The sequence below is a fragment of the Petaurus breviceps genome, unplaced genomic scaffold (genome assembly GCF_028583685.1).
Source record: "Petaurus breviceps papuanus isolate PSGF00001 unplaced genomic scaffold, PetGlider_PUasm1.0 181, whole genome shotgun sequence".
NCBI lineage: Eukaryota > Metazoa > Chordata > Mammalia > Diprotodontia > Petauridae > Petaurus > Petaurus breviceps.
In genome coordinates this window covers 27,868,045-27,876,503 of record NW_027185784.1, presented here as the reverse complement: position 1 = coordinate 27,876,503, position 8,459 = coordinate 27,868,045, and the positions used below count along the sequence as shown (strand labels likewise).

Here is an 8,459-nt window from a genome sequence, read left to right as displayed (position 1 = left end):
GAAGAAGAAGAAGAAGAAGAAGAAGAAGAAGAAGAAGAAGAAGAAGAAGAAATGAAGTAGGAATCCAAACTGACCCAGAAAGAAGTATGGAAAGGGGACACCCTGGAAAGAAGGGCAAGCTTCTAACATGAAGACAACTGGAGTTTATTCAGAGACTCTTACAGAGAGAATTACATGGAGAAGCAATCTTTAGTCTACTTCTGGAGGGCTGAAGCCAAAAACAGAAGCATCCAAAACAACCAGCTAGTAAATTTACTTCAGAAAAATAAGAATAGAGATAAATGTGTGAAAGGTATTTTAAATATTCCACATATCAAAGCCACCAAACATCCAGGAGGATGAAGGAAGTAATAACATATTACTGAAAAGTGGCCTGAAGCCCAGAAGAAAAATGACCAGAGAAGAATTTGTATGAAAAAAGCGGGGTGGGGGGCGGCCAGTTGGCACAGAGAGTAAGAGCGCAGGCCCCAGCATCGGGAGACCTGGGATCAGTTCCGGCCTCAGATACTTAACATCCACAAAAAATAACTGGTCGTGTAACCTTGAGCAAGTTACTTAACCCGGATTGCTTAAAAAAAAAAAAAAAGCAGGGTGGGTGGGGTGTTAGTGAAATGAAAACTCCACATGAGTCAGCAAATGAAGTGGCAGCCGAAAGAGCTGCTCTGACCTGCAGGTGCATTAATAGAAATATGGTGTCCAGAATCAGGGAGTTCCATTGTTCTCTGCCCTGGTCAGAGCACAGTTTAAGCATTGTGCTCAGTTTTAGTGGTTACATCTTAGCAAGAATGCTGAAAAGAGAAGGGGCCATCAGGATGGGGAAGAGGCGGGAAACCATTCCATTTGAGAGTTAGCTTAAGGAAATGGGTTTCTTTAACCTGGAAGAAAAAAAAACAGTGGGAAAGGAGGGAGGAATAAGTAGTTCTTAAATACTTGAAGATGAATTTGTTTTGGTTTAGTTGTCCACAAAGGGCAGAATTACGAGCAAGGGACAGAAACTGAAAAGGGACAGATTTTGGTTTCACATAAAGAAAAATTTCCTAATAATTAAAGGTACCTCAGAATGAAATAGGCTATTTTAGGAGGTCATGAGTACCCAACAAGTGAAGATCTTAAAACGCAGGCTGGAAGATCACTTGTCAGGTATATTTTAGTGAAGGCTTCAACACAGGCATAAATTGCCCTAGGCATTCACTGAAATTCCTTCAACTCCAACCATCTAAGATTCTATGGACCTTTGGGACCAGAATGGGAAAGACAGGTTTCAAGTTTGGGTGTCCACACTTGGAATGAATGCTGGGAAATGAGGAATGGAATTGAAGTCTGTCTGGCATAATGACTAACAAAGTGTTGCTCTGCTCTTCTGAGGCCACAGGAGCTTCTCATCTGTGCCAGTCTCTGTCCTGAAGAGGCATCTTGTAGCATAATAAAGGCTGGATCTGCAGTCAGGATGACCTGAGTTTAAATGTAGCCCCAGACACTTACAAGTTTTATGACCCTGAGCAAATCAGTTGACCTCTCTTTGCCAAAGTGTCCTCCACTGTAAAAATGAGAATAATAATAGCACCTATTTTCTAGTTGTGAGAATGAAATGACATTATATTTGTAAAAGTGCTTAGCATTGTACCTGGCATAGAGTAGGTCCTATATAAATGCTTCTTTCCTCTTTTTCTCCTCTTCATCTAATGTCATGGTTTACCCAGAGCTTAGCTCAAGAGAAACCCTGATTTCTCACTAGAAGTAGGTTGCCCATTTCTCAGATTCATTTAGTTAATCACACCCACAAATCTATTTTTTGCCTCTGGTCTGGAATTTCCCAAAAAGTGGGGAGATAAAAGAGGCACCCAAAGCATCATGTGAACTGAGTATAAAACAGGGCATTTTATTCTAATACAGAAAGCAAGGATAAAGAGATTCGAAGTGTTCATTAATAGAATGATTTAAACAGGATTAAAAAATTCAATTTTTAATTATATTATACTGGGAGTCTGGTAGCAAGCCTCATCAAGACCAAGCACAGTCTGACAATTCTGCTAATTAGATTTTGAAATTTTACTTCTACTGAGCACAATCCAATCAAATGCCAAGTGTGATCCAAGATGTTCTTCTTTTCTTGTGGCTTCTCTCGATCTGATGCTGGGTTGTCCCTTGGCATCAGAGTAATCCAGCTATGGTTATTATGACCACAATCAACCACTACAATCATCCACTAAAGTGGATATTAAAGTCATGGTCCCATTGGTCTCTCAAGACCTCAGAACCTTCTGAAACTCACTAGGTTGCCTGGACTTACCCTCTCAAGGTTACTGCTTAGTCACCTGGTTGGGAAAAGAAAGAGCAAGAAAATGGAGGGAATCCTATCTCAAGTACAAATTTGCTAACTATGACATGTGGGGATGAATATATGAGGCCAAGAGGCAAGAGGGGAACAAGGTACCAACATTTCCCCAACCCCAACCCTACCCCCCAAGACACAGTTCCAAAAACTCCTCTCTTCAAACTTGGGAAGAAAGAATAACACTCGGGGACAAGGTCATCCCTTTTAACATATTCCCAAAGTTCTGGCCCATCAACCAACTAGGGAACTCAAAGCAGTGATGAGTGATACATAGTCAGAAGCAGACAGGTCATGCTCAAGTTTCCATAAGGTCACAAGGAAGAAAGAGGAAGAACACCCACTACTCATGAATGAAACTTATCTAGAAAACAAAGAGGTTGACCCAACTGACTAAAGAAATAAAACCTGGATGAAGGGGTAGATTCAGGATATAGAGAGGGTGGGGGACGGAAAGGGAGCTAAGCAATATGGAAAGCTATCTTTCTCTAAATTTATTTGGAAAACCAACACTAAATTATAAAGATCTACATAATTTGTAACATTTTCATTTTAATAGTGTAATGAGGGAACTGGTCAATGACGTTTCAATTCTTAAGTCCTAAGAGAACATTCAATATACCCTGCCTCCTGACAATCCATGTGGAAGCTTTGGTGAGGCTGCTTCTGGAAATGCATGATGGAAGGGCCTTTCCTTACCCATAAACAATTCAGTGCCTGTATGGGCTTATTGACTGCTAACAAAAATGCCATTTGATTGGCTGGCAGTGTACAAAATTTCTTTCTCTTCCCTAGCAACTTTCACATGAGGAAGAAATTCCTGGGCCTCCAGATGGTGGTGAAAGGAGGAAATCCTGACCATTGTCACTAGCTGTCTTGTCTCTCCACCTGATTACTATGCGACTATGAATACATAATGCTTCTGTTTCATTTGTCTCTTTGTATTTCTTCTTCCTTGATCTTAAGTAAAATGACCTTGTGAGCTTCAAATGCTATATACTAATTACCCTTTTCCTTTAAATCAGACTGTTTGAACAGATGATAGAGATTTTTTTTTCTTGTTTTCACAAGAAGCCTCAATGGCACTAGGCCTTTAAAAATTGCCCTTGAGCTACTGTGTAGAAAAAAAAAATTCTTTTAATCATGGCCCAAAAGGAAGCCCCAAAGAATCATCAGCTACAAATACCTGAATCTCACTGGGGAAGGAAACTTAGACAAAGAAGAGTAGCAGAAATTGTTGAAAAGTACACTTACCCTCAGTGCAGATCTTTCTCCCTTGGCACAGGCCCCAGGTTCTAAAGGAGTTGGGTCTTCCCTTTCCCTTCACATGGGTTCTTCACCTGAGTTCTTTTCAAAAAAATATGATTTTTTATAACTGTATTTCAGCATAGGTGACTTCCTTTGTAATCATGTGTATTTTCATTTTCTGCATTAAAAGCATTATTCTCACACAGAGGATACAGGATTAAATGGACAGCCAATGGGGTCTATAATCCAAAAAATTTAACCTGCTTTAGTAAGTTAATTTTAAGAGCCTCTTGACTTGGAGAATATAAGAAACAACCTAGGGTAACTTTCATGTTCCTGATCAGCTGCCATGGAGGAATCATAGGAACATAAAACTAGAAAGGAGTTCAGAAACTTTCATTTTTAACCCTCTTTGAATTCAGGGCCCCTTTGGCAGTCTGGTGAAGCCAATGAACCTCTTTTCAAAATAATGTTTTAGATTGTAATGGGAATGTAAATTTTTAAGATCTTCCCTGCCCCTAGGCTAAAGTGCACCTGGAGCCTGGGGTGGGAGGCTTGTTTTTCAGTAGATACTTTTTGATTGGCCAGTGGGTCCAGAAGGTTGTTACATTCTCTGAGCCTGGAGAAGGCTATATAATCCCTGATGTGAGGCTTTGCTTTGGGGCTCACTTTGAGAAGTGTTCTGTGATTTGATGAGATGAGACTCTGGGAAGCCGTTGTTGAGAGCCCCCCCCAGCTTTGAAAAACCTAGATGTTGATTTGGCATGGATGTAATGGTTGTACAGCTTGGAAACCTGTCTACTTGATCTGTTTTTGATCTGTTTCTCTGTCTTGATAATTCTGTCTGTATACTCTGAAGTTCGGGGTGCTGACCTTTTTCCCCTGGACTAGGTAAACGATATATGTTTGACTGATTAAAGTAAGCTTGTTAAGCCACTTTGAGTTGCTTTCCTTTATCAAAGCAGATCCAAGAACCTGTATTAGCAGCCATCCTGGGGACACTGGTGTGCTTGCTGATACATAGATTCATAAAGTAAAATATGTTGAATTAAGAAGGAAATCATTTATTTTGAAATAGCTATCAAATATATATACATATATACATACACACAAATATATTACATACATACATACATATTTATAAATTCATAGACCCCAGGTTAAGAATCCCTGACCTAGACAAACTCATTTATATTTAAAGAAAGATTGAGGCAGCAAAAGTAAAGTGATTCATTCAAAATCACATAGATAATAGACATCTGGGGAAGGATTTGAACCCAAATCATTTCACCAAAACCAATATTATTTCCTTTGCCTTTCCCTTTCATAGAATACAAAAAAGCATCTGGAGAAAGAAAGGGAGGATCCCTCTAAACTTCAAGAAGCAATTGGAAAGTGCTGACAGAAGCAAGAAACATATAACCTAAATAGAATAATAGAAATAATAGAAAAGGAGAGAAATGGTTCTTAGTGAAATGAAATTTCATTCCCAGAGGACACACCCATTGACAGTGGGAAGAGGGAAGTGCACAGACTGGCAGGTAGAAACCAGGCTGAAAGTTTATCTGCACTAAAAAGAAGTAAGGATTGTGAAATGAGCTTCCTGTAAGCCTTCCAACCCTGGAAAGAAGGCCTTTCCTTGTGTGCTTGTTCACACTTTCTGATCCCTCCCAAATATCAGTGTTGCCCTTCCAAGGACGGGCACCATCCTTTTGGGTTTATGGCACCTGGATTCCTGCACAATCCCTCATTCTGGGGACTAAGGTTTATAGATATTGAGATGGGGTTACATTTTGCTGTTTATCTACAATGAGAAAATGTCTTTTATCTGTATTAGGGATATTTCCTAATTATTTTTTTTTATTTCTACTTAATTTTTTTTTTTTTTATTTTTTCTTTTTTTTTTTTTTTTTTTTTTTTTTTTTTTTTTTGCTTTTTGGAGGACAATTGGGGTTAAGTGGCTTGCCCAAGGTCACAGGACTAGTTTTGTGTTAAGTGTCTGAGGCCGGATTTGAACTCAGGTCCTCTGACTCCAGGGCCAGTGCTCTATTCACTGTGCCATCTAGCCGCCCCATTTCCTAATTCTTTAACAAGGCTTACATTCTTCTTCACTGTGCTTGCCACTGAGTCCCTATAGTCTCACCCACAAGATTTAGTCCTAAAGCAATGTCTTCATCCGTTCTCTCCAGACTGAGTCTCTATTTGTATAGCAGTAATTTATTTTAAGGGATAGTTATCTTATCATCCCTGTGTCTCCTTAAAGAATGGAGTGCAGAATTAGGGCTTCTTCCCCCTCCGCAAGGGAGAGGCCTCTGTCCTCTTAGGTGGAACCTCACATTGTCCAAACCAGGCCTTAGTCTTTGATGTAGGTTAGAATAAGTAGAAAGGAATAAACAGAGCAATCCAGGCAGACAGACAGATGCTCCTGGAAGATTCAGTTGGTTCAATTATCAACAAAATAATGGACATAGTTGTCCAAGAAAGAGGCACCTGGAAACATTAGTCCCACCACCATTTATAAGGCCTCTGGAAAACTAGTATTACCATTCAAGTGTAAATCCAATCGAATTCAGGAGGTTTTACTATGGCTTCCACACCTTCCTTTTGGGTCTACTCTACTGAAGAGTAAGGTTAGGTTGTGAAGTGTTTGAAACAGCTATCTCCAGACTAATTTGAGTAATCAATTAAACCCTGAAAGAATTTGTGGAAATAAATTCTAGGGCCATAGCTGATGGCAAGGAAGATTTTTAGCTTACTGAACAAAAGAGATCTGAGGCATAAGAAGAAAAATGTGAAGGGGAGTTAAATAAGAGAAATAGAAGAAAAAAACTGGGTATCTACAGAAGTGGAGGGGTGGATAGATTCAGAGCAGAGACAGAAGAGCATTTCAACTCATCCTAATTTTGTTAAAAATTAGTCAAATGCAATGTAAATCAAAGGGATGCAAAGGGAACAAGAGTAATTTAGCCTGTGGATGATTTGCATCCATTCCTTTCAAAATAAATTGTCCTTGGCTTACAATCATGTATCTCCCTGTCCAGTTCTACTAGAGCTCTGAATGACCAAAGAAGAACCCAGAAAGAGAGTCTAGAAAAGGAGAGGGTCCTCTTGAAATTTGTATATAAACATCTATACTCCATTATTGGTTGATTAGTTTGTTGGTTGTTTCCCTTCATTCTTTTGTTTTGTTTGTTTTTTGGAGGGCAATTGAGGTTAAGCGACTTGCCCAAGGTCACACGGCTAGTTTTTGTGTTAAGTGTCTGAGGGTGGATTTGAACTCAGGTCCTCCTGACTCCAGGGCCAGTGCTCTATTCACTGCACCACCTAGCCAACCCTGTTTCCCTTCATTCTTGAAGAGGAGGAAAATGCCATTAGTATATTGGAGTCAAGGTACAGTGTGTCTGACTGTGGCCAATACAAGATCTGGAAGGCTTTACCCCAGGTCAGCACAAATATCCCACAGGATCATTTGGAGTGCAGATATCTCTAAATTTGTGCATCTCATATTTCTTTTGGGCTACTGAAATTCTGCTTTGCTCCCAGAACACAAAGTCTTCTTTTATGTAAGCATACCATGTTGAGCAGTCCATTGTCAGTATTTCTCATCTCACACAATCAATTCCAAAGTTCTTCAGTGAAACCTTGAGAGTGTCCTTGTATCACTTCTTCTGACCTCCATGTGAGCACTTGCCTTGTGTGAGTTCTCTGTAAAATAGTCTTTTAGGGAAATATATGTTTGCCATGCAAATAACATGGCCAGCCCATTGGAGTTGGACTCCATTATTATGGAATGGGGAAGAACTCTTTTATAAATCAAATAGAAGGCAATATAGTACAATTAAAGTGTTGAACCTGGGTTCAAATTCTAACTCTGTCTTGTGTTATCTGTGTGTGATTATTTGCATACTCTAAGGATGATGTATGGGAAAACAGGGATGAAATTTGCAGGGGACAAGAAAGCTTGAAGAGATTTAAATATATATTGGTATAGGAAGGATCCATATTAAGTCAAATCTACCAACTTTTGCTAAATGGTTAAAATATGCCAAGCACTATGCTAAGCATTGGGAATACAAATAAAGCAGACAGACCCTTCCCTCAAGGAGTTTGATGGAAGACATACTAACAGGGGAAAACATATAAAAGGGAGCTGAAGGTGGGGTGAGATTGTTGACAAAGTCCAGGATAGTCAGGGGTACAGTCTGGAAAGGGATAAAGATGTGGCTGGGAGGATCCTCTTCCTTAAAATAGATCCTCTTCCTTAAAAAAACAGAAGGAACTAGCCAATCAGAGACAGAGTTCACAGTGACTGAAGGTATTTCCAATGTGAGGATTCTAGGATGAAGATGTTTCTGGGGCATTTTAGTGAAAGTCCTGGAGAGTCAGGAGTGTAGATTAGAGACAATAAAAAATATATCTCTAAGACATCAAAGTACCAGTGCCTAGAACAATATTTTGCACTTAAGCACATAATTGATATGGGTTGATTAGGTGAGAACATCAGGGAAGAATCTAGTAGCTTGACTCCTTGACATCATGATGAAAAAAACTGGTCCCTACCAGCTCCCCAGATAGCACAAAGAGGATGATGAAGAGAATACATAGTATCATCATTTTCCATGTCACCCCAAAACAGAGGAGTTCATAGGGTTGCTCCTTTTTCATATGTACATAAGGAAAACTGTACTCTTTATCTGCATATGTAGGTAAAGGAGAGTAGATGGAAAGAGTAAAGTCATTTAACTCTCCCTTTCTTTGGAGATGCAAATGTCCCTTGGGGTGGAAATCCTATGGCTCCTTTCTCCAGTCTTTATTCACCTAGCTAGCATTTACCTAATCCTTATTGGAGTTATGGGTAGTGGACACCCAGAATGTGGAG

General features: G+C 39.6%; 1 protein-coding gene across 7 annotated transcripts in view; it reads right to left on the bottom strand.

Annotated features, from left to right (window-relative positions):
- Positions 1-8,459, bottom strand: part of LOC138160705 (olfactory receptor-like protein OLF3) — a 650,404-nt gene that overhangs the window by 588,545 nt on the left and 53,400 nt on the right. For 4 of the 7 annotated variants that reach the window (XR_011168193.1, XM_069087457.1, XM_069087458.1 and 1 more), the window contains one exon: positions 3,587-3,679. The exons of the other annotated variants lie outside the window; for them this stretch is intronic. The gene's annotated coding sequence lies outside the window, so the exon portion shown is untranslated. The remainder of the gene's footprint in view (positions 1-3,586; positions 3,680-8,459) is intronic. 7 annotated transcript variants of the gene reach the window in all.